General features: G+C 47.0%; 1 long non-coding RNA gene across 1 annotated transcript; it reads right to left on the minus strand.

The window, feature by feature from the left end:
* Window positions 1-4,740: 4,740 nt before the first annotated feature.
* LOC122467791 lies at window positions 4,741-11,089 on the minus strand. Its single transcript, XR_006293066.1, has 2 exons — window positions 10,514-11,089; window positions 4,741-5,215 (listed from the first exon to the last, which is right to left on the minus strand). It is a non-coding gene; the product is annotated as an uncharacterized LOC122467791 (long non-coding RNA).
* Window positions 11,090-26,622: the final 15,533 nt, after the last annotated feature.

Genomic DNA, 26,622 nt, shown 5'->3' on the forward strand with positions numbered 1-26,622 from the left:
TTGAAAAGTGCCACACAACGAGATACTATTTGAATGGCCCAAATCTGGGACACTGACAGCATCACATGCTGATGAGTATGTGGGGCAACAGAGACTCTCATTCATGGCTGGTGGGAATGCAAAATGGTACAGCCACTCTGGAAGGCAGTTTGGCAGTTTCTCGCAAAACTAAACATACCCTTACCATACGATCCAGTAATTGTGCTTCTTGGTATTTACTCAGATGAACTGAAAATTTCTGTCCACCCAAAACGCTGCACAAAGGTGTTTATAGTAGCTTTATTCGTAATCGCCAAAACTCGGAAGTAATTAAGATGCTCTTCAATAGGTTGGCTTTTTGGAAGACTCCATCATACACTGATAGTTCATTTTGGGGTAATAATAGTAAATAGTAAAACAAACAAACAAATGAAAATAAACCCTCTAAAACTTTTAAGCTTTGGGGTGCCTGGCTGACTCAGTCAGTAGAGCATGGCACTCTTGACCTCAGGGTGTGAGTTCGAGTCCCATCTTGGGCATGGAGCCTGCTAAGGTAGATAGATAGATAATAAAACTTCTAAACCTTTTTTTACAAGGGCTATGAAATTATTTATGTCCCTTGTTTATAATTTTTTTTTCTTTTTTGGGTGTGGACGAATGGGTGGAGTGAGGGAGGAGATTTACATTTATTCTTGTTGAATAGGATGCTGTTGGTGTTGGCCCATTGGTCTAAAACTTTGGTTTCAAACTCTCGTGGGCACCAGCGCCACCCACAGGGCTTATTCAGACACAGATTGCTGGGGTGCCTGGGTGGCTCAGTCAGTTGAGTGTCCGATTCTCGATTTCGGCTCTGGTCGTGATCCCAGGGTTGTGGGGTCGAGCCCCATGTCGGGCTCCATGCTGAGTGCGGAGCCTGCTTAAGATTCTCTCTCTCCCCCACTTGCTCTCTTTCTCTCTCTAAAATAAACACAAAAAAGCAAACAAAAGAAGAAACAAAACCCCCACAGATTTCTGGGCCGCATTCCTAGAATTGCTTCATTAAGTCAGGAATTTGCATTTCTAGCAAGTTCCCAGGTGATGCTGATGGTGCTAGTCTGAGGACCACACTTCCGCCATTGGTCTAGCTAGCCTGTGGAGATCTTTGGAAGCATGATGTCATCCTCCAGATCTTAGCTTCCCTCCTAGCGTGTGATCTGTATCTTCATCTAGGTCACTGACACGAGGTTGAATGGGGTGAGACTGAGGACCCAGCTTTGCAGCAAGAGGCTCCAGGCTGGCCTGGGTCCACTCGTTGGCCCTTGTAGGATAGAACGAATTTCTGTCAACGAGAAAGCCAATAGCCATTCTTCTCAGCCAATGCATTTACCCTGTTTTCTAATTTTTGCCCTTCTGATGGGAGTGTGAGGGATGTGTAGTCTGGTTTTAATTTTCTATGTCTTCAATTACTAATATGTTTGAACATTTCTTTTAATGTTTGCTAATTTCTGAGAAAGATCTATTTACAACTTTTGTTCATTTTTCCTTTCAAGTTCTCAGAGGATTTTTTTTTTTTTTTGCCTGAATAGAAGGAATTTTTATATATTTAAGGTTAACCTTTTGGCCTTTGAGATTGGATGTGCTTTACCAGTCTGAGATATGTCTGTTAACTTTCTTCATGATGTCTCTCATTGAATCAAAATCCTTAATTTCATATGATCAAATCTGTCCATACTTTTGCCTATGGATATGCCTTTAGAGTTTTACAAATTCCCCCCAATCCCTGAATTCCCCTATATTATCATTTTTATGCTTTATTATTTCCATTTCAAATTTAGGTATCGAACCCATTGGATCTCCAGCTTTATATGTAGTGTTAGGGAACAATTGCAATCTTATTTTCCTCTATATAGGGAGTCAGTTTTCCCAGCAAAATTCATTAAATACTCCATTCCTTCTGCATTGATATGTGGTGATTACTTACTATATACTGAGTTCTTATACATACGTGGGTTTATTTTCATTTTTATTTTTTTAAGATTTTATTTTTAAGTAAGCTCTATGCCCAATGTGGGGCTCGAACCCACAACCCCGAGATCAAGAGTTGTATTCTTTTTAAATTTTTTTTTTAATTTTTTTTAACGTTTATTTATTTTTGAGATAGAGAGAGAGAGACAGACCATGAATGGGGGAGGGTCAGAGAGAGGGAGACACAGAATCTGAAACAGGCTCCAGGCTCTGAGCTGTCAGCACAGAGCCTAACGCGGGGCTCGAACCCACGGACCGCGAGATCATGACCTGAGCCGAAGTCGGCCGCCCAACCGACTGAGCCACCCAGGCGCCCCTCTTTTTTAATTTTTTTAAAATGTTTTATTTATTTTTGAGAGAGAGAGAGAGAGAGAGAGAGAGAGGCAGAGAGAGAGGGAGAAGGGTGACACAGAATCTGAAGCAGGCTCCAGGCTCGAAGCCGTCAGCTGTCAGCACAGAGCCTGACGCGGGGCTCAAACCCACAAACTGGGAGATCGTGACCTGAGCTAAAGTCAGACGCTTAACCAGCTGAGCCACCCAGGCACCCCAAGAGTTGTATTCTTAATGTTCTACCAACTGAACCTCCCAGGCGCCCCTGGGCTTATTTTTAAAAGCATATCTATGGTGCCTGCCTGTAGCTGCTTATTTATTTGTATCTTTTCTCTTGATAAGCTCATAGGTCTCTCTTACTAATACATTTGACCCTTGAACAATGTAGGGATTAGGGGATGCCAACCCCCTGAGCAGTGGAAATCCGAGAACAATTTTTGACTTGCCCAAAACTTAACTACAAATAGCCTACTGTTGGCTAGAAGGCTTCCTGATAACCCAAACAGTCGATTAACACATTTTTTTGTACGTTACATGTATTATATACTATATCCTTACAATAAAATAAGCTGGGCAAAAAGAAAATGTTACTAAGAAAATCATAAGGAAAATACACTTACAGTATTGTATTTACAGAAAAAAATCTGCATTTAAGTGGACCCACACATTTCAATTCTGTGCTGTTCAAGTGTTAATTGTACATATTTTCAAAGAACCAAATTTTGCTTTTACTGATTCTCTGTATTTCTTTTGTCATCTATTTCATGGAAAATTTTATGCTTATTTTGGGGCACCTGGCTGGCTCAGTCAGTGGAGCGTGCAACTTTTGATCTTGGGGTCCTGTTCAAGCCCCACAGTGGGTACGGAGACTACTTAAAAATACAATCTTGACAAAAATTTTACTTTTATTTCTTGTTTCTTTAAGTCTGCTCAATTGCTGGCTCTCCGACTTCTTGAGCTAAATGTTTATTCATTTATTTTAAAGTCTATTTATTTTGAGAGAGAGAGAGAGAGAGATTGATTGATTGATGTGGGAGGACCGGAGAGGGGGAGAAAGAGAGAGAATCCCAAGCAGGCTCCGCACCGTCAGCACAGAGCCCGACTAGGGGCTCTGTCCCATTAACTGTGAGATCATGACCTGAGCTGAAACCAAGAGTTGGACGCTTAACTGACTAAGCCACCCAGGCACCCCTGTTTACTCATTTAAATCTTTCTTGTCCTGTGGTAAATGTAAGTAAAGCTATATATTTATGTCTCCAACCACTGTTTTAACAATGCCGTTCAGAGTTTGACATGTAACGCTTTCATTGTCATTTAGCTCTAAATATTATAATTTCATACATATATATGTATATATATAAAACCCAAGAGTGTTAAAATAGTAGGTTATTGTTTCCAAACATATGAGATTTTTAATCATCATTTTGTGATTTTTTTTTTTTTTAATTTTTTTTAGAAGCTTCTCCCTGGTCTTTGCACATAACCCTGTCTATCTCAGAACCAGCACAGGGGCATCAAATACTTGCTGCCAGGTCTTTGATGCAGCCAGGAAAGGTACTCTGTTTTTTAAAAAAGTATGTATGTATTTATTTCATTCATGGTGGGGGAGGGGCAGAGAGAGAGGGAGACGAAATCCTGAGCAGGCTCCACACCGTCAGCGCAGAGCCCGACTCAGGGCTCGAAGCCACGAACCATGAGATGGTGACCTGAGCCAAAATCAAGAGTTGGACGCTTTACCCACTGAGCCACCCAGGCCCCTTAAGGTACTCTATTTTTAAAGGCATATGTTTTGTTTTTATTTTTGTTCTGTAAATAGGTTAGACAAAAGGAGAATTGGAAAGGTGTAGAGGTACGTCACATAGTCAAACCCTAAGAAGGTCAAAGGGGCAGCTGGGACTTAGAATAACTGCAACCAAGGACTTGAAAAACCACCCAAACTCTCACCATCCTTTTCTCTGCTTCTGTCTGATTATCAATTTCATTCTCTTTCACTGCATGTGCACCCTAGAAAGACCAGCTCTGCTCGCTCTGAAATTCAAAAACTCCTGGGAAAGGTGCTGATTGGCTGGCCATCTGGGTCAGTTTCCACCCCAGACCAATCAACTGTGGCCAGAAGGATGGGGTCCATAAGAGTCTGGCACCTTCCATGACATCACATTGTTGGAATGTGATAAAAGAGATGTCCTTCCTTCCTTCCTTCCTTCCTTCCTTCCTTCCTTCCTTCCCTCCCATTCTCTCTCCCTCTTTTTCTTTCTTTTCTTTCTTTTCTTTTTCTTTCTTTCCTCTTTCTCTTTCTCCTCTCTCATTCTTTTTTTTCCTTCCTTCTTTCCTTGAATTCAATTTATCTAAAAACAAAACCAAAACAGTTCCCCCATTCCACACCCCCCCCCCATTATAATTGTTATTGATCAGAGAACATTGTGTGAATCCTATTCTTTGGTGTTTATTAAAGTTTCCTTCCTTGGCTTCGTACACAGGAAACATTTTGTAAACATCCCACACGTGCTCGAAAGTGCCTATGTGCCCATATGTGTGTACCCTCTGATTTGGGTTGTAGAGTTCTATATAATCCAAGCTTTCCAATTCTGCGTTTTCAATCTTCTAGAACTCTGCCTTTTTGTCATAGTTGCTTCTGCGGGTCAGAAATCTAGGAGCAGCTTGGCTGGGTGGTTCTGGTTCATAATCTCTCATCAGGTTGCAGTCAAAGATGTTAGCCAGGGCTACAGTATCTGAAGACCTGACTGGGGGTGAGGGATCTGCTTCCAAGATTGTCCATTCAGTGGCCAATGGCGGGAGGCCTCAGTTTTTTCCTGGCTGCTGTTAAGAAGGGCTGAGTTCCTCGCTACATGGACCTCGCCATGGGGCTCCTTGAGTGTCCTCATGACGTGACAGATGCCTTTTCCTAGAACAAGTGGTTCAAGAATGTGAGAGAAAGGAAGAACCCATGGTGCCTTTATGACCTAGTCCTGAAGTCATACACCATCCCTTCCATTACAGTCTATTTATAAGCAGTGAGCCAGTACATTCAGCCCACGCTCAAGGAAAGAATTAATCACCTTTTCAAAAGAGGCTTATCAAAGAATTTATGTACATATTTTATAACCACCCCATGTACTAATATTCTCTCCTAATGTTTTGAAGATGGTTGCTTTAAATTCTCTTCTTTTTAGGTTTATTTTTGAGAGAGAATGAATGAGCAGGGAGGGGCAGAGAGAGAGAGGGAGACAGAGGATCCAAAGCAGGCTCTGGGCTGACACTAGTGAGCCCAATGGAGGGCTTGAACTCATAAACCATGAGATCATGACCTGAGCCGAAGTCAGATGCTCAACTGACTGAGCCACCCGGGTGCCCGTGTTATTTTACATTCTTGTTCATTTTGCTTCATGTGATATAAATTTGGTATCATTTTCTGGATGTGTGCATTCCTTTACAATTTTTTTTTAATGTTTATTTATTTTTTGAGAGAGAGAGAGACGGAGCATGAGCAGGGGAGGAGCAGAGAGAGAGACACACACACAGAATCCAAAACAGGCTCCAGGTTCCGAGCTGTCAGCACAGAGCCCGACGCGGGGCTCGAACTCACGAACCGTAAGATCATGACCTGAGCCGAAGTCAGATGCTGGACCGACTGAGCCACCCAGGCGCCCCCACTGTGTGTCCCTTTTTATTTTTTTTTAATTTTTTTAACGTTTATTTATTTTTGAGACAGAGAGAGACAGAGCATGAACGGGGGAGGGTCAGAGAGAGAGGGAGACACAGAATCTGAAACAGGCTCCAGGCTCTGAGCCATCAGCACAGAGCCTGACGCGGGGCTTGAACTCACAAACCATGAGATCATGACCTGAGCCGAAGTCGGACACTTAACCCACTGAGCCACCCAGGCGCCCCTGTGTGTCCCTTTTTAAATGGAAGATGTACCCCTCCAGTATCTGGTATTTTGGTCCATGCACCCTTGGACCCTTGTTCTCTGGTCTTTGGGGACATCCGTGCCTTTTGGGGATGTCGCACCTCTCTGTGACTTACGGAGAGAGGCTTGGATAAAGCCAGGCGTAGAGCCCCAGGCACCACACAGTCACCACTGATCCCTGTCCTCTCTTCCCGGTTTGTTGCTGGGCCACCCAGCAAAGCCTCCAGCCAAGGATTCACCCTTGACTCTTAGAAGCAGAGCTGCAGGAGGGAAGGTGCCCCGTGGGACGCTACCCCCCCTGGTGGCCAGAGGAAGAAATGGGGAGAAGTGAGCATCTGAAAGAATCTGGTCAGTGTGCACCTGTTTTCACTATTTCACACCTGTTTTCATTATCGGGGCGCCGCTGGGGTGCCCTGATGTTATCCCACCAACACCCGCAACCCCAACTATTGCTCCCAGCTTCTGTCACACAGAGGCGGTGGGGTGTCAATGACCGTCCCAATCGATGTGGAGAAGAAGCAAGAGAAAGACTTAAAAGGGGCACGTGGGTGACACAGTCGGTTGAGCGAGCGACGTCAGCTCAGGTCGTGATCTCGCAGTTCATGAGTTCGGGCCCCACATCAGGCTCGCTCCCATCAGGGCAGAGCCTGCTTCAGATCCTCTGTCCCCTTCCCTCTGCCCCTCCCCCGCTCACACGCTCGCTCGCTCTCTCAAAAATACATAAATATTAAAAAAAAAAAGGAAAAAAAGAGAAAGACTTAAAAGATCTTTTCCATATTACTCAGCCTTAACAAAGAATGAGATCTTGCCATCTGTGACGACATAGACGGACCTAGACAGCATCATGCTAATCGAAATGAGTTAGAGAAAGACAAATACCACATGATTTCACTTATATGTGGGATCTAAAACAAAACAAAACAAAACACAACAAAAAACCAAGAGCAGAAAAAGACCCAGAGAGGGGCGCCTGGGTGGCTCAGTCGGTTAAACGGCCGACTTCAGCTCAGGTCATGATCTCGAAGTTCACGGGTTTGAGCCCCGCATCAGGCTCTGTGCTGACAACTCAGAGCCTGGAGCCTGCTCCGGATTCCGTGTCTCCCTCTCTCTGCACCCCTCCCCTGCTTGTGCTCTCTGTCTCAAAAATAAACATTAAAATAATAATAAAATAAAAATTAAAAATCTCTTCCGTTCTATCCTCCCACTGCTGTATCAATCAGGTCGTTGTATCCCCAGGCTGGTGCCCAAATCCCCCAAACAACTACCCTACACACCCTAGCTGGTCTTCCTTGGAACTCTCAAGGTTTCTAGGTGTGTTTCTCAAATCCAAGCTGCTCTCTGCTTCTATAGCTTCTCTGGCGTTTACCTGGTGGACAGGGGCCCATGCTAGATTGCCTTTTCCTGCGGAATCAGGGATTCTTCCACCCCCTTCTTTCCCCCAAGTCTCTATAAAAGAATGTCGGTAGATTAGGTCATACCCTCAAATGCCCTCTGGAGTAGATAGACTGGCTGGCTAAGGGTGAGTGAAGCTGGCTAAGGGTGAGGCAATAGGGAACGGCAGAGCCTGGGGTGAATTGCAGTGTGTATGTACATGCTTTATCCGTTGAAGGTAGCGATGCTCCTTGCCAGGCAGGAATGTGGACAGCTGTCATCATGAAGCCAGAAAGGCAGAGTCAGTGGAAAATCTCCCCATTTATTTAAAATGTCTGAGGGTTGGGGCGCCTGGGTGGCGCAGTTGGTTAAGCGTCCGACTTTAGCCAGGTCACGATCTCGCGGTCCGTGAGTTCGAGCCCCGCGTCAGGCTCTGGGCTGATGGCTCAGAGCCTGGAGCCTGTTTCCCATTCTGTGTCTCCCTCTCTCTCTGCCCCTCCCCCGTTCATGCTCTGTCTCTCTCTGTCCCAAAAATAAATAAACGTTGAAAAATAAAATAAAATAAAATAAAATAAAATGTCAGCTGGGGGTTGCAGTTTGCCACCCCTGGCATTTTTTTAATGTTTATTTATTTTTGAGACAGAGAGAGAGAGAGAGAGAGAGAGAGAGAGAGAGAGAGAGAGAAGGGCAGAGAGAGAAGGAGACACAGACTCCGAAGCAGGCTTCAGGCTCTGAGCTGTCAGCACAGAGCTCGACACGGGGCTCGAACCCATGAACCGTGAGGTCATGACCTGAGCTGAAGTCGGATGCTTAACCGACTGAGTCACCCAGGCACCCCTGCCACCCCCTGGCTTTTTAAATCCAAAAGGTTCTTTTCAGATTTAACACGCCAGGAGTCCTGGAGTCTAGAGTATTCCCCTAAGTGACCTGCCAGGGTGAGAACTTCCTCAAAAATGGAAACGAGGCTTGTCTGGCATAACCTGCTCTCAACAAGCCCACACTGGAGCCTTGTCCAGTTTGCCAGCCTGCACTTCTTAGAATATGCTTGTCCCTCTTTTGGAAAGTCAGAACAACATTTGCCCAGTCAGGTGGGGCCTCACCCGTTCTTAAAAATTCCTCAAAGATTACAAACACTGGGAGGCCTTGGAACTTAACCAGCGAGGCCCTTGTTGATTTTAGAGGTTTTTTTTTTTTTAATTCTATTTTTTAAAAATAAGCCTCACCTCATTGTATAGTTTCTCCCAAACCCTCTTGTTACGGTACTCCATCATCACTTAAACAACGTTTGTTCGGACTCTAACATTCAGACCGGGTGTGGACCTCTTGTCTCATATCCCCTTCCTCAACCCACGCCAAATCCACACGAAATCCTACCATAGTTGCGTGATCTTAGGCAAATCACCCAAACTCTTTGCACCTCAGTATTCCCTCCTACAAAATGGGACAGTTGAACTGAGTGGTCACTAGGTTTACTTCTATAGCTAAGATTTTAGGTTAGGGATCTCTTTGGCAATTGGCTAAAAACTGTAGACCCTTGTAACACCTGACTGGCTCAGCCGGTAAGGCATAGGACTCTGGATCTCAGGATTGTGAGTTTGAGACCCACGTTGGGGATAGAGATTATTTAAAAAAATTTTTTTTAACATTTATTTAAAATGTTAAAAACATTTTAGAAACAGAGCATGAACAGGGGAGGGTCAGAGAGAGGGAGACACAGAATCTGAAACAGGCTCCAGGCTCCGAGCCGTCAGCACAGAGCCCAATGCGGGGCTCGAACTCACGGACAGTGAGTCGTGACCTGAGCCGAAGTCGGCCGCTTAACTGACTGAGCCACCCAGGCGCCCCAAGCTAGAGATTATTTAAAAAACACAACTGTGGACTCTTATTTCAGAAAAAAAAAGATCACATGGCTCACACTGGTTTACCTTGGTGTGTTTCCCAAGACCACCATTCCATTTTCTTTCAGGACACATTTCTCCCCACTCCAACTATTTGGTTCTAGATGGGCTACCAATAAAATTACCCCCTCCCCCAACTCTGCGCAGAAAAGTGCGCACATGAAGTCCTTTCCTGTTTTTTGTTTCTCTTCTTTCAAATGGAACCAGATGGGAAGAATTCTTTTCCTCTTTGGTAGAAAGTCAAAGGTAAGAGTCCAGATCTGCCTGGGGCCATTTTCCTGCTGGGCAGAGAAAGCCCTTCCCTGTCGGCCAGGGAGAGAAAGAGTCTCAGAGGTTGGGGGGATTGGGGAGAAGGGGAGAGAGCGATTTCCTGGCATTTCAGTCCTGGATCCAGTTGTTCCTGAAGCCCATTCCTACCTATTCCATCATTTGGTTCAGTGAGTTTGAGTTGACTCACCAGAATTTACAGCAAAATGAGTCCAGGTTAGTATAGATACAACCTTATCCTCTTTTATACCATTGACCCTGATTTTTCAATACTGTCCCATTCCTTGTCCTCATTGTCCTGACAAAAGTCTAACTTCTTTAATTTTTTAAACTTTTTTTTTTTAAGTTTACTTATTTAATTTTGAGAGAGCACAGAAAGGGCAGAGAGATGGGGGGGGTGGGGGGAGAGAATCCCAAGTAGGCTCCCCACTGTCAGCCCAGAGCCCGACAGGGGGCTGTAACTGAGAACCATGAGATCATGGCCTGCACTGAAATCAAGAGTCCCACGCTTAATGGACGGAGCCACCAGGCGCCCCAAGTCTAACTTCTTCTAAAGCACCTTGACAACGCATGGTCCAACTCCTCACACAAGTGCTCAACTGGTTTCGCCGGAATTAAACAGAATTTTAGTTATTTTCTTACATGTACTCTTGTTATCACCCTCCTTCCCGTAAGACTATATGTTTTGGAGAACAAGGACGCTGATCTCTATTTTTTACAAATTCTGAAAAGCCCTCTGCCCACAGTAGGCACTCACAACACGCTGGAGATTGCGAGGACAGTCGTGGCCCCATCGTGAGAGGAACCCGCTGACCTGATGCACCGGAACGTCCTTCGACACGCCAGAATGCTGACAGACTGAGTCACGCAGGCGACGAGGTCACATGGCAAGAGAGACCCTTCCGCCCTGAGTCCTAGGGGTCCGGCCTGGAAGCAGCGCGTACACGGGACGCCCCACAGCATCCCCGTTCCCTTGGGAATTTCAGCCAGCCACGGCTGAAGAGGACAGCAGCTTCTGGAACTTTCCCGGTGAAACGGAACACCTGCCTGAAGAGCCTACAGCCTGACAGCAGGGGCTGCGGCCACTGTCTGTTCGGTCACACAGGGGTCCCCGCCCGGAGGCCCCGGGAAGCTCCCGGGATTACACCAGGGAGCCGAGCACACACAGCACACCCAGACGTACAGCAGGGGCCTCGTCGGAGGGCAAGCAGCATCTTACTAATTTACTCACCCGCTTACTTACGCAAGTGCAATTTTTCAAAAGCACTTCCTCAAGCAATGGCTACTCAAAGCACATGTACTGTCGTGGGTGTAGGCGGGGAGCTGGGGACGGATGTGCGAGGGCGGGCTACCACCGGGGAAGCGTTTGGACTCCTGCAAGGAAGGGTCCCTGAAGCCCTGGAACCCCGCGGGGAGGGGAAGGGAGGGGTAGGGGAGAGGAGGGGAGGGGAGGGGAGGGGAGGGGAGAAAGCAGCGGGGCTGCGTGGCCGCTAGGGGGCGCCGGGGAAGAGGGGATACCTCAACTTCGGGCGACGCCTATTCCTCGCCGCCTCTCCCCGGGCAGAGAGGGGGCCACCTCCTCGGGGACCAAGGCGCGGGCCCGTGGGGACGGAGGCGGAACAGACCTGCACCGCCCAGTCTCGTGCTGTGGGCATTTCCGCCACCAGGAAAGGCCGGGGCAGCTCTGTCCCTGCGGGTGAGCTCCGGCAGCCCCGGGGACGTCTGGGCTTCATTACGATTCTCAGCTGGGCCTCTGTCCTGGCCGGTTCTCCAGTCCCTGGGCCAGCTCTGTGTCCCGCTCTGGCACCGAGGGGATCGGGTGCGAGTGGGGAAGGAGGGGTGGGGAAGGAGGGGTGGGGAAGGAGGGGTGGGGAAGGAGTGGGGGAGAAGGACCCACTTCCCCCTACAATGAGCGTGTTGTCTCCGCTACAGGCAGCGGGAGACGCGCTTATGGTCAGGAGCCACCTCAGTTTTTTCCAGGTGAGTGGGTGTCCAGGAAGTGCCCCCGGAGTCGCCTCCAGCAGAGTGAGTCACTTACTGGGAAAACGGCAAAAGAATCTATTCACCGAGACCGCAGAGACATTTTGCCCAGCACTTGGAAGCATGTCTTTTTCCGACGCCGCCTCGGTGTCGTCTGTCACTGGCAAGGGGACCCACCGCAGGGGCCAAGGAAAGGATTCCTGGCCGTCAAAGAGCCCTTTGGGCAGCAGAGCGTGGCTGGGATGGTGTCCGCCCCAGGGGGACTCCCCTGCACTTAGAAAGGTCAGTGGAGACGCAATCCCTCATTAAATCCTCAACTCCACCCGCCTTCTACATCAGTAGAACCCATCGCCTTCTTTTTTTCCTCTACACCCAACGTGGGGCTCGAACTCACAACCCCGAGATCCACAAACGTATGCTTCACCAACAGAACCAGACAGGCACCCACCCCCATTGTTTTTTTTTTTGTTTTTTTTGTTTTTTTACTGTTTATTTTTGAGAGAGAAAGAGACACAGGGTATGATCAGGGAAGAGAGAGAGTGGGGGAGATAGAGAGAGAGAGATAATCCGAAGCAGGCTCCAGCCTCTGAGCTGTCAGCACGGGGCTGGAATCCATGAACCACGAGATCATGACCTGAGCCGAAGTCGGAAGTTTAACTGACCGAGCCACCCAGGCGCCCATGCCATTACCTCCTCTGCTGGGTACAGAGCCTCTGCTGGGTCACCCCAAAAAGAATCCCTGTACACAAGAGCAGCACTCTGTTCCCGCCTCCTTTCAGCTCCTGGAAACTATTTATCTTCTGTTTCCATGGGTTTCTGATTCTGGACATTTCATACGGATGGAACCATACAATATGTGGCCTTTTGGGGCTGGCTTCTTTCATTTATTTTCAAGGCTTGTGCGTGTGGTAGCACATATTATTACTTTATTTCTTTTTGTTGGTGAATGGTATTCCATTGTGTGGATATACTACTTTGTTTATCCATTCATTAGTCAAGGGACATCTGGGTTGTTTCCATTTTTTTTTGGCTGTTAGGAGTAATGCTGTCGTGCACATCAGTATGCACGTTTTTGTATGAACGTATGTTTTCATTTCTCTTGGGTATGACCTTAGGAGTAGATTTGCTGGGTCATATAATAACTCTATGCTTAAGCTTTTGGGGAACTTCCAGACTGTTTTCCAAAGTGGTTGCACCATTTTATTTGCCCACATTCCAATGTCTGAGAGTTCCAATTTCTTCACATCCTAACACTTTTTATTGTCCGTCTTTTTGGTGATAGCCACCCTAGTTGGTGCAAAGTGGCATCTCACTGCGGTTTGGGTTTGCAGTTCTCCAATGGCTGATGATGTTGAACATCTTTTCGTGTGCCTGTTGGCCATGTGGAGGTCTTCTTTGGAGAAATATCAACTGATTCAAATCCTTTGCCCACATGCCAGTTGGGTTGTCTTTTTGTTGTTGAGTTATAAGCGTTCTTTATATCCTGGGGCATCTGGGTGGCTCAGTCGGTTGAACATCCCCCCCCCCCCATGTTTACTTATTTTTGAGAGAGAGAAAGAGCACAAAGTGGGGGAGGGGCACAGAGAGAGAGGGAGACACACGGAATCCAAAGCAGGCTCCAGGCTCTGAGCTGTCAGCACAGAGCCCCACGTGGGGCTCGAACCCATGAACTGAGAGATCATGCCCTGAGTCAAAGTTGGACGCTTAACCGACTGAGCCACCCAGGTGCCCCTGAGCCTCCTACTCTATCTCAGCTCAGCTCTTGATCTCAGGGTTGTGAATTTGAGCCCTGCGTTGGGCTCCATGATGGGCTTGGAGCCTACTTAAAAAAAAAGAAAGAAAGAAAGAAAAAAAAAGAGTTCTTTATATTTTGGATATTAGACTGCTATCAGGCATGCGATTTGCAAATATTTTCTCCCATTCAGTGAGGTTTTTCACTTTAAGAACTATTTTATTTTTGGGGCGCCTGGGTGGCGCAGTCGGTTAAGCGTCCGACTTCAGCCAGGTCACGATCTCGCGGTCCGTGAGTTCAAGCCCCGCGTCAGGCTCTGGGCTGATGGCTCGGAGCCTGGAGCCTGTTTCCGATTCTGTGTCTCCCTCTCTCTGCCCCTCCCCCGTTCATGCTCTGTCTCTCTCTGTCCCCCCAAAAAAATAAATAAACGTTGAAAAAAAAATTTTAAAAAGAACTATTTTATTTTTAATTAATTACCACACTCAATGTGGGGCTCAAACTCACAACCTCGAGATCAAGAGTCACACGCTCCACCGACTGAGCCAGCCAGGCGTCACTTTTTTGTTAGTGTCTTTTGAAGTACAAAAGTTTCTGGTTTTGATAAAGCCCAATTTCTGGTTTTTCTTTTGTTGCTTGTGCTTTGTCATACATGAGAAACCATTGTTTAATCCAAGTTCACAAAAATTTACTACTGTTTTCTTCTAAAGAGTTTTATCATTTTAGCTCTTATGTTTAGATTTTGATCCATTTTTAATTTTTTTTAAGTTTATTTATTTTGAGAGAAAGAGCATGAGCTCAAGCAGGGGAGGAGCAGAGAGAGAGAGGGAGGAAGAATGTGAAGCAGGCTCCATGCTGTCAGTGCAGAGCCTGATGCAGGGCTCGAACTCACAAACTGTGAGGTCATGACCTGATCCAAAACCAAGAGTCAGATGCCCAACTGACTGAGCCACTCGGGCGCCTCATGGATGTCCTTTTTTTCCCTTATGGCTGAATAATATTCCATTGTGTATACACAACATATCTTTATCCATTCATCCGTTGATAAACGTTTAGGTTGTTTCCACGTCCTGGCTATTGTGAATAATGCTGCAGTGACCATGGGGGTGTGGGTATCTCTTTGAGATACTGATTTCATTTCCTTTGGATGAATACTCAGAAATGGAATTGCTGGATCATAGGGTAGCTCTATTTTAAAATTGTCGAGACTCCTCCCCACTGGTTTTCACAGTGGCTGCGCAATTTACATTCTCATCAATAGTGCACTGGTGTCTTCTCCTCTCGTAAGGGATCAATCCTGTCGAATTAGAGTCCTACCCTTATAACCTCATTCAACCTAATTACTTCCTAGAGGCCCATCTCCAAGCTATACTGAGGGTTGAAGCTTCAACGTGTGAATTTTGGGAGACACCAGCATTCAGTCCCTAATATCCCCTCTTTCTTTTTACTTTTGTAATGTGGCCACTAGAACATTTAAAATTACATACACTGTTCACATTTTATTTCTAATGGCAACACCAGTCCTCTCTCTCTCTCTCTCAAAATAAATAAATAAACTTAAAAAAAAAATGAGAACCCATTATAGCGGGCTGAATGCTGGCCCTCCCCCCAAATATATTCATGTGTGAAACCTGTAAATGTGACCTTATTTGGAAAAAGGAGCTTTAGAGATATAATTAAGCTAAGGATCTTGAGATGAGATCATCCTGGATTTTCTGGGCGAGCACTATTTCTAATGACAGGTGTCCTTTTAAGGACCCACAGAGCAGACACAGAGGAGGAGGAGAAAGCAACATGGCCATGGAGACGGAGATTGGAGGCACACAGCCACCAGCACTTTGCCTGAATGCATTGCTTTGACTCTTAGTGGAAAAGCCAAGAGAGACGAGCTGTCTCAGATGAGCAACCTGGTGGCCTCCCAGGTGATGACTTATGCCGAATTATGCCTGAAGGCACCAGAAGCTGGAAGAGGCAAAGAAAGATGAGTCTTTGGAGGAAGCATGGCCTTGCCAACACCTTGATTTCAGATTTCTGGCCTCCAGGACTGGGAGAGAAGAAATTTCTCTTAAGCCACCAAGCTTATGGCAATTTTGTTATAGCAACTCCAGGAAATAAATACCAGAAGTATCATTTATAATTTTAGGACAAAGAATTGTTATCGGATCCCTCAAGAAGTCCATGGACTTCTTTCCACTACACGTGTGTTGCTTGAAAGAGATGTCCTAAGAATCAAGATCAAATGGACTCTTGTTTATGATGCTCTGTCTAGTTCTCGGTATTAGCTTGTGTTGGATCAGTGGTTGCTTTTGGGTGGAGAGGCTCCACGGGGAAGAGACGTGAGGGAATTTCCTTGGGTGATAGAAATGTTTCTCCTCTCGATGGTGGTGTAAGTGGATGATGTTAACTAAGTGTTCACATTTGTCCAAACCAACTAAGTTGCCCTTGTAAGGTCTGAGCATTTTCCTTCACGTACATTATACCTTAATTTAAAAAGTAAAAAGTCTGGGGCACCTGGATGGCTCAGTTGGAGGAGCATGCAGCTCTTGATCTCAGGGTTGTGAGTTCAGGCCCCATGTCGAACATAGATCTTACATACATACATACATACATACATACATACATAGAGGGGCCCCTGGGTGGCTCAGTTAAGTGTTTGACTCTCGATTTTGGATCAGGTCATGATCTAATGGTTTGTGGAATCGAGCCCCACGTGTTGGGCTCTGTGTTGAGGTCGAGGAGCCTGCTTGGAATTTTCATTCTCTCTTCCCCCCCTCCCCTCCCCCCAACCCCACTTCCTGTGCATGTGCGTGCTCTCTCAAAATAAACTTACGGAAAAAAGGTAGCTTGCTTCACATGTGGGTCCTGACTTTCTTTCGTTTTTCCTAGAGTTTTTCTTTCATTGGCCCCCCTTTTCTTATGGAGGTGGAGAATGAAGATCATACTCTGATTAATACTCACCGTTGATTTGAATCCACTTTCTCCCTGAAAGAGTCTTCATGTGACTCTTTGACTTCCTGCTCCAGTTGAACCACCAATTTACCGGTCTCTGGACAGCTGCCAGTCTGGGATTCCCGCTCCCCACCCCCCCCATATTGTCTTCCTCCATTGATTTCAGTTTCCTTCTCCTAAATTCCCCTTTCATTTTGCTACAGTGTGTCCCTGGATTTTTTTTTTCCCAGAAAAATTATGTGTGGAGTCAATGTTGGGTTCTTCTGCATCTGAAAAATTTTTTATTCGATCTTTCGGCTGGGCATACAATTCCAGGGTCAAAACAACATTTCCTGAGACTTTAGACGGCATTGTTTCAATTATATTCTAGAATCCGATACTGCGGATGAGAAGTTTAAGCCTAGTTGGATATTTATCTTGCAGGTGACCTGATTCTCTCTCTCCAGAAACTTTTAGCATGTTTTTCTCTATCCTTAGAGAGCTATAATATCATCAGGCTGTGTCTAGGGGTTTTACTGGGTTTGGGGTTTGTTTCAGTCTGAAGATTCAGGCCTTTCTTCAGCTTATGGATATTTTCTTCTATTTTTTCCATTCTGTTTCCTTTCTTCTCCTTCCCTGGAACTTCCACATGGGCTGCCTCTTCTGTCCCTTATTTTTCCTCTTTCCTGGTACCTCTTAATTTGCTGGTCTTCTCAGTGCCCGGAATGTCCCCAGCAGCCAGCCCCAAGGCCTCCTGTCACTCAAGAGACTTCTTCTCCGGCCGATCACATCCACCCCCACAGCTATACCTCTCCCTCCCTGTCCTGTATTTTGTGTCCACACATACCTTCTGCACAACTCTCCTGAGCTTCAGCCCCAGACTTCCTTGCACCTGCTCCATTCACACAGGTGTCTCACAGTTAACTTAAAATCTTTTTTTAAATGTTTTGTATTATCATTATCTTTAAAAAGTTTATTTATTTTGAGAGAAAGAGAGCAGGAGCAGGGCAGAGGCAGGGAGGGAGGGAGGGAGAGAGAGAGAGAGAGAGAGAGAGAGAGAGAGAGAGAGAGAGAGAGAGGGAGAATCCCAATGTCAGCACAGAGCCCCCATGCAGGGCTGGAACTCACGAACCATGAGATCATGCCCTGAGCCTAAACCAAGAGTTGGATGCTTAACCGACTGAGGCACCCAGGCGCCCCAGACACCTTAAAATCTTAACCACAATCGGGGCACCTGGCTGGCTCAGTCGGTACAGCAGGTGACTTTTGATCTCGAGGTTGGGAGTTTGAGCCCCACTTTGGGCATAGAGATCACTATCAATCGATAAATTAAAAAGGAAAAAAAATCTTAACTGCAATCACTTTCTCCACCTGTAAGGAAAAAACACTCTTGTGTGGCTCCTCTAGTGTCACTACTCCACCATTAACTCCGGATACTTTTGGTCACCCGATGTGTGTGTGTCTGTGGGGGTGGGGGGGACCCCACCCTGAACAATTCTGCGACACCAGCTGGATATCCCACAATTAACTCAGTTCCGACGCTGTCTAACCGGAGATGGCATCAGATCCCACAGGTTAGGGACTCAGTCCCAAGAGACTGGCCCCTCCCCAAACACCAATCGCCGGTCACAAGTCCAGATTGTTACCCGTGATTCTGACCCTTTGGTTTATTTTTATTTTTTTAAAAATTTTTTTAACGTTTATTTATTTTTGAGACAGAGAGAGACAGAGCATGAACGGGGGAGGGGCAGAGAGGGAGGGAGACACAGAATCGGAAGCAGGCTCCAGGCTCTGAGCCATCAGCCCAGAGCCCGACGCGGGGCTCGAACCCACGGACGGTGAGATTGTGACCTGAGCTGAAGTCAGACGCTTAACCGACCAAGCCACCCAGGCGTCCCCTGACTCTTCGGTTTAAATCGGAGGTTCCCACGACCCCTTCCTCAAGGGACCCCTCCCACGACCTCTTCCTAGTGTGGCTCACAGAACTCAGGGAAACAGTGTATTTGCTGGATCACCGGTTTATCACAAAGGATAAAGGAACAGCCAGCTGCAGAGATACACAGGTGAGGTGTCTGGGCGTCTGTCCCTGTGGAGTTGGGACCTCACCACCCTCCTGTCTCTTGGATACGTTCTTGTTCACTAACCCATCCTTTTGGAGGGTCTTTGTGGAGGCTTCGTTACATAGGCACTCGATTAAATCGTTGGCCGTAGGTGACTCAACTCAGTCACCATCCCTTCTCCCTTCCCTTCTCAAAGTTTGAACTCTCTCCTTCTTTAGGTTTGAACTTGGCTACCAGCCTTCTGATCCCCAGGGGCTTTCCATAAGTCACTCATTAACATAAACTTGTGTGATGGAAAGCCTCTTGCCACGAATAACAAAGGGAAACTTGATTGCTCTCATTTCTTAGGAAATTCCAAGGGTTTTAGGAGCTAGATGCCAGAACCCGTGAGAACCAAACGTGTACTCTTATCAGAAACCACTGTGCCACACGACCCCTTCACCAGCTCTCTTCGTATCCTTTGTCTCCTGTGTCAGTAAATGGCTTCACCAGCCGGCCAGGCTCTCAGACACTGCCAGGCCCCGGGTTCTGCCCACTGGGTCTCTGGAGTGTCTCCTACACTTGTGCCTGTCCCTGTCCTTCCAAGCCACGGGGCTGACTTGTTTCCTGCCTTTGTTCTGTTTTCTTTCTTTTTTTTTTTTTTAACGTTCATTTATTTTTGAGACAGAGAGACAGAGTATGAACGGAGGAGGGTCAGAGAGAGAGGGAGACCCAGAATCTGAAACAGGCTCCAGGCTCTGAGCTGTCAGTACAGAGCCCGATGCGGGGCTCAAACTCAGACTGCGAGGTCATGACCTGAGCCGAAGTCGGACACTTAACCGACTGAGCTACCCAGGTGCCCCCCCCCTTTTTTTAAATGTGTATTCATTTTTGAGACAGAGAGCACGAGCGGGGGAGGGGCAGAGAGCGAGGGAGACAGACAAACCCCGAGATCACGACCTGAGCTGAAGTCAGATGCCTAACGGACTGAGCCACCCAGGCACCCCTTTGCCCTTGCCCTTTATAATTACCTCCCAGGGCACTCAGCTTCTCTGTCCCACTATGTTGATTGTCCTCACTTTTGTGTGAATGAGAGAAAATGTGAGGAAAGAGTGAGGAAGAGAGGGAATCGGGGGTGGGGCAGGGCGGGAAAGACAGAAAAAAAGAACGGAGACTGCAGGGATAGGTCATCTCCAAAAGGATAAAGGCTGCCGATAAATCTTTGATCAAGAGACTTGCTTTTATGCTGCTGAAGTTACACTGAAGGACAGATTTAAAGGGGAAAAGAAGTCAGCAAAGGATGGCCTGCTTGCTGTGGGGGCAATGCAGGGGTGGGGGGGGCACGGAAGAGGGGGAGGGGCTCCCCAGCCCACTCTGTGCAGAGCTGGCCAGGAGGAGCACCCCCATCTCAAAGACCCCCTCATCTCCCCCAGTGTGAATAGTACCTGCTGAGACCAGGGGCCCCAGTCCCAGAAGCCCCACAGACAGTGAGAACAGGTCACCTCCCAGGATTACAGCAAAACCTGGATTGGTTCTAGAGGGGGAGGAGTGGGAAAGAGAGGGAGAGAGATTTATTTTAAGGACCAGGTTGCTAAGTATGAAAGCTGTAGGGCCGGCTGGGAATCTGGGCAGAAAGTGGTGCTGCAGAATTTCCTTTCCCAGAAAACCTCAGTTTTTGCTCTTGGATCCTATCCTTTACTGGAAGTCAGCGCGTCCACAAAGCACCTTCACGGCCACACCTCGGTTCATGTTTGATTAAATAAGGGGGTACTACGGCCTAGCTAAATTGACACATAAAACTTAAGCACCGTGGACACAATGACGAAACTGAGACCCAAAGAGATGATCAAGGCGGGCAGCCTTTTTTAAAAAAAAATTTTTTTTTTAATGTTTATTTATTTTTGAGACAGAGAGAGACAGAGCATGAACAGGGGAGGGGCAGAGAGAGAGGGAGACACAGAATCGGAAACAGGCTCCAGGCTCTGAGCTGTCAGCACAGAGCCTGACGCGGGGCTCGAACTCACGGACTGCGAGATCATGACCTGAGCCGAAGTCGGACGCTTAACCGACCAAGCCACCCAGGCGCCCCAGCCTTTTTTTTTTTTTTTTTTAATGTTTATTTTTATTTTGAGAGAGGCAGAGAGAGAGAGAGAGAGAGAGCCAGCCACTGTCAGTGCAGAGCCTGAGTCAGGGCTTGAACTCATGAACTGAGAGATCATGACCTGAGCTGAAACCAAGAGTCAGATGCTTCACCGACTGAGCCACCTGGGTGCCCCCACTCTTTTCTTTTTTTAAAGTAAGGTCAAGGCCCAATATGGGGCTTGAACTCACAACCCCAAGATCAAGAGTTGCATGCTCTGGACAGAGCCAACCAGGTGCTTCCAAGGAAAACAGCTTTTATACTTTCTAGAGAAACAACATCCTGTGAGAAATCGACAGGGTAAAAACGAACAAAGCAACAACTCCAAACCCCTTATGTTTAGAAGCTTCAATTAATAAGGAACTCTAGGGGCGCCTGGGTGGCCTGGTTGGTCAAGCATCTGGCTCTTCATTTTGGCTCAGGCCACGATCTCATGGATCGTGAGATCGAGCCCTGCATCAGGCTCTGTGCTGACGGCATGGGGCCTAATTGGGATTCTCTTTCTCCCTTTCTCTCTCTTAAAAAACAAAAATGGAATTCTAAACAGAATTTGGCCTGGGATGGTAAATTAGTAAAAGTAAAAAGGTCTGTGTATGTGGACTTCAGCTCTGCATTCCCCTTCTCTGATGGTACAGACGTCTGTCTACCTCCTTGTGGAGCGAAGTACCTTTCACACGGGAGATTGTTTCTTTCATCTGGAGGTGAAGGGGAGTCAGGGTGTTGTTCCCGCACGGACTGTTCCTTAAGTAACTTAAATTCAAAATAATCAATATGCCATTGTGGCTGGTCTGGGGGCGGCCAGCCCAGGGCCACTGCAGTCGGGAAGATGGGAAACAGAACGACCACATTTTGTGTTGTTTATATCCCAAGAGAGCAGAGAATCCTGCGGAGTGGGAAACAGCGCTGCCTTCACATGACTCACCATTTTGAATGGACGTCTGGCGGTTTCCTGAGGTTTAGCTACTGTTGATTTGAACACTGGTTAGAGTTGGTTTTGCACAAGTCCTGATGCTCTCCTATGACCAGTGCTGTCCAACCAGGGGTGAAATAATGATGGAATGGGGACTCAGAGATTTTTTTAGGGGGGGTGTTAAATTTTTTCTGTTCAAATCTCCTTCTCCTGTTTTACCCATTCCACAGCCCCTCCCCTCTGGCAACCACCAGTTTGTTCTCTGTATTTATGGGTCTCTCTCCTTTTCTTTTTTTCTTCCTTCCTTCCCTTTCTTCCTTCCTTTCTTTCTCTGTTCCCTTCCCGCCTTCCTTGTTTTGTTTTTTTTAGGTTTCTTTCTTTCTTTCTTTCTTTCTTCCTTCCTTCCTTCCTTCCTTCCCTTCCCTACTTCTTTCCTTCTTATTTGTTTTTTTTAGGTTCCACATATAAGTTAAATCCCATGGTATTTGGCTTTCTCTGACTTATTTCATTGAGCATTATGCTCTCTAGGTCTATCCATGTTGTTGCAAATGGCAAGATCTTCTTTTTTATGGCCGAGTAATATTCCATTATGCACACACCACATCTTCTTTACCCACTCATCTATCAGCGGACACTTGGGTTGTTTCCATATCTTGGCTATTGTGAATAATGCTGCAGTAGAATAGGCGTGCATATATCCTTTTGAGTTAGTGTTTTCGCATTCTTTGGGCAAATATAGTAGTGTGTCATTACTGGATCATAGAGGAATTCTATTTTCCACTCTTTGAGGCACCTCCATACTGTTTTCCACAGTGGCTGCACCAGTTTGCATTCCCACCGATAGTACATGAGGGTTCCTCTGTCTCCACATTCTTGCTAACACTTGTTCCTTGTCTTTTTTTTTAATTTTAGCCATTCTGACAGGTGTGAGGTGACATCGCTGTGGTTTTGACTTGCATTTCCCTGATGTTGAGCATCTTTTCATGTGTCTGTTGGTGATCTCTATGTTTTCTTTGGGAAAATGTCTATTCAGGTCCTCTGCCTGTGGTTTTAGTCAGATTATTTGTGTCTTCGATGCTGAGTTGTAGAAGTTATTTATCTATTTTGGTTATACGTAGTAATATAAATGTAATTATATATTAATAACATTAACATTGATATATATTAATAACATATCAATAACATCAACATACATGTTAACCCTTCATAGGGTATATCATCTGTGAATATCTTCTCCCATTTCGTTGGTTGCGTTTTCATTTTGTTGATAGTTTTCCTTGGCCGTGCAAAAGCTTTTTTATTTTGGTGTCGCCAGTGTTCAGATTTTAACCTGAACAGGCAGGAGAGAAAAATAGGGATGCCATGACGCCATCTTGGGCAACACTGCTGGATTAGCCTCTGTGAGGTCATGACGCAGTAGGAAACGACTCCCAAATCTCAGCGGTGCAGAACAAGTGTGGCCCGTTTCTCAGTCCCATTAAATGCCGGTGGCTGCAGGTGCGACTCTCCAGTCCAGGACCCGGGTTGAAGGAGGAGCCGCTGTCTGGAACCCCGTATTCTCAAGGCAGAAGGAAAGGGCAGGACCTCTGGAGGAAATGTGCAATGGCTCTTAAAGCTGCGGCTCAGAGCCGCCTCGGCTATTTCCGCCTTCATGTCGCAGGGCATACTGAATCACATGGCCGGGCATGCCAAGGGGGTGGGAAAGGGTCTGTCCTCAGGGAGGTGCCACACGTCTCACGGCAGGGACCAATTTTCCTCTTATCGGAAGGGACGGTGGATAATGGGGACCATGATTCAACCTACCACCCCTGGTCAGCTTTCTTTCCAGAGTGACAACTGCCCTTCTTAACAGCTTGTTTTTATTTATTTATCTATCTATTTATTTATTTATTTTCATTTTTTTTAAGTTTGAGAGTGCACACACACATGCACAAGTGGGGGAGGGGCAGAGAGAGAGAGGGAGATCTGAAATGTGCTCTGCCCTGACAGCACAGAGCCCGATGCGGGGCTCAAACTCACAAACTCTGAGATCACGACCTGAGCTGAAGCTGGATGTTTAACCGACTGAGCCACCCAGGTGCTCCTACACTCGTTTTTTTTTTTTTTTTTTTTAATGTTTATTTCCTTATTTTGAGAGAAAAAGAGAGAAAACGTGTGATTGGGGGAGGGGCAGAGGGAGAGAGAGAGGGAGAGAGAGTCCCAAGCAGGCTCTGTGCTGTCAGTGCAGAGCCCGATTTGGGGCCCGATCCCACCAATCGTGAGATCGTGACCTGAGCTGAAACCAAGAGGCGGACACTCAATTGACTGAGCCACCCAGGCGTCCCAACTGCATTCTTTAATTAATCCAACGGAGAGTAAAGAAAGTCATTTCCCTGCGAGGAGTCCGTGGGAGCACGATTGTAGAAGCAGGTGGTGGGGTGAAGAGGTCAGGACGTGGGCTCAGAGGGTCTCCTGCCAGTTCGTGGTATTCTGTCTGCGGGATCAGCAGAAGGCCCAGCCCTCCTCAGGCCACTGCGATTTCCTCTTGGCACAAGCCCAGGTCACTGCCTTCCCTGAGGTCATGGGTTCAGCCTGTCTGTGACCCTGGTAGTAGGGTTTTTTGGTGTTTTCCCCCAATAAACAAAACAGGGGGTCAGATGGGATGAGCTGGCCACACCGTCTGAAAGCTGCGAAAAAAGTGTGGTTTCCACCTCTGTAAGTATCTGGATGCAGGAGGTGGTGTGGGCAGATGGGGGCCGAGAAGTGAACCCCCATCTCCAGAAGCCACAGGCCCCCCCAGTTTCTCTCTCCCACTCCCCCTTTGTTTGGGCAAAAGAATCAGATCGTTCGAATAGTAGCATTTCACGTCCAAAATAGAGTTACAGGGGTGCCTGGGTGGCTCAGTTGGTTAAGCGTCCAACTTTGGCTCAGGTCACGACCTCATGGTTTGTAAGTTCCAGCCCCACGTCAGGCTGTGTGCTGACCGCTCGGAGCCTGGAGCCCGTTTCCGATTTTGTGTCTCCCTCTCTCTCTCTGCCCTCCCCCCGTGCACGTCTCTCTCTCAAAAATAAATAAACGTTAAAAAAATAGAATTACATAATCACAAAAGGCAATGTTTGCAAGGGACTCTGGATATCATCTGGGTGTACCCTATCAAAAAAAGAAAGCCCAGATGTGGTCAGTGACCAGCTGAGGGTCCCTCCCCCCAGAGAAAAGTGGGCACGCCCTGTCCCCTCATCCTGGGCCTGGCACCCGCGGGATATCTGGTGAGTGTCTGCTCCATGAGGGGAGAATAACGAAACGGACTCGTCCCCGGATGCTACTCCAGGGTTTCCAGGTGACGGGGCTCTGTGAAGGGTCGGGCAGCATTTTAAAGGTTTCAAGAAATGAGATTCTTTTTGTTCAGCTATTGGGGGACAGAGAACTCTGTGAAGCCTCTCCTGGTTTATGACTCCAGCTTTTCAAGGTTGTGTCAACTTAACCTAAATGCATTTCTGAATGCCCTGTGAAAAATCTGTGACCCACATAAAGAGCAAGAAATCAGAACATGTAACTCTTAGGCCCGCGGGTCTGATATTTCTGCTAGGAAAATGGCAGGGGCCTCTGTGGCATGGTCCAGTGGAAGTGAGACTCCTGAGGCTTTCCTTCTTTCCTTCTTCCAGACTTTCCCAAAGATTACTCTGAGATTCCACTTCTGAAAGAGGATGCGTATAGGTGTGAGTGGAATGTACAAAATGCCAAAAGAAGTGAAGTTCAACAGGTTGTGTTAACAGTGCCAAAGCCAACCTTTAGGGAGCCCTTACTATGGGCCAAATGCTGTTCCCTGTGCTATACTTGCACATGCCTAACAAAACACCCAGGAGGTAGGTAATGCTGTTAACATACTGGGGCACAGAGAGGGCCAGCAACTTATCCAAGGTCACACAGCTAGAAACTGAGAGCTGGGATTCAAACGCAGCCAGTCTGGCCCCAGAACCCTGTTGGGGAGGAACAATTTTCTCTGCCCTTCGAGGTCCTTCTAGCTGGACTAAGAATCAAATTGATAGGAGACAGATTAACAGGAGAAAATCAAATTTCATAGCACACATAGGGCGAATCCACAGGGACGCGTAAATTCCAAAGGCAGGCAACATGATGCTTATTTGAGCTAAGGAGAGGGGTGGGGGTCTGGGGGAGGAAGAGCATTAGCAGGAAGGTGAGAGAAGTTGTTTGCTAAACAAAGGCTGCTCTATTACACAGACATGTTTCTTGGGTAAACAGGAATTTCTGTTAATAGCCCTCTTCCTGGTACAAGCAGGCCTTTGTGGGGGAGGTGAAGAGCTTTTCCTGAACCTGGGCGGTTTTGATTGCTTTTGACTCAAAGTAACGTTCCTGCCAAAGTGGCCCATCTTGGGGTGGCCTGCCCCTCCCACACTCCTAGCCTCTAGCACATGGTCTCTGGCAATGATTATCACTAATGACCGAGCACGTTCCTTGTTGGGGACGTTCAGCTAGTGCCTTAGGGCTACCCTATCTCATTTACTATTTCATTTACGCCTCAAGAAGAGGAGTTATCAAGGTGATTATTCCCAGTTATCATTCCCACTTAATGCGGGAGGGAACAGGCTTAGAAAGATCGAACTTGCCCGGCGTCTCAGCACTAATTGGTGGTCAGACTGGAATTCGGGGCGTGGAATTTGTCCTTAAATCTCTCCCCCTTCATGTTCTTACTTACTTACTTACTTACTTACTTATTTATTTATTTTGGGGAAAGAAAGAGACAGACTGCGAGCAAGAGAGGGGCAGAGAGGGAGACACAGAATCCGAAGCAGGCTCCAGGCTCTGAGCTGTCAGCACAGAGCCCGACGCGGTGCTCGAACCCACGAACTGTGAGATCATGACCTGAGCTGAAGTCGGACACTTAATTGACTGAGCCACCCAGGCACCCCCCTTCGTGTTCTTAATTATCGATAATTGTTGGAGGTGATCCGAAGGGTTTATTTTACTATTTACTTTACTTCCATGTATTTGAAAATTGCCTTTAAAACATCCCCAAAACAGAGGGTGACTGGAGGGGCAAACTAAAACCCCCCAACTACTCCCTTAGTCGCTGTGTTGTCCCAACCCCGCAGGTTACTGTTTATCTCCTTGATGGGCAGGGAAGGGAAGGGAAAGAGAAGGT

The sequence above is a fragment of the Prionailurus bengalensis genome, chromosome B3, assembly GCF_016509475.1.
Source record: "Prionailurus bengalensis isolate Pbe53 chromosome B3, Fcat_Pben_1.1_paternal_pri, whole genome shotgun sequence".
NCBI lineage: Eukaryota > Metazoa > Chordata > Mammalia > Carnivora > Felidae > Prionailurus > Prionailurus bengalensis.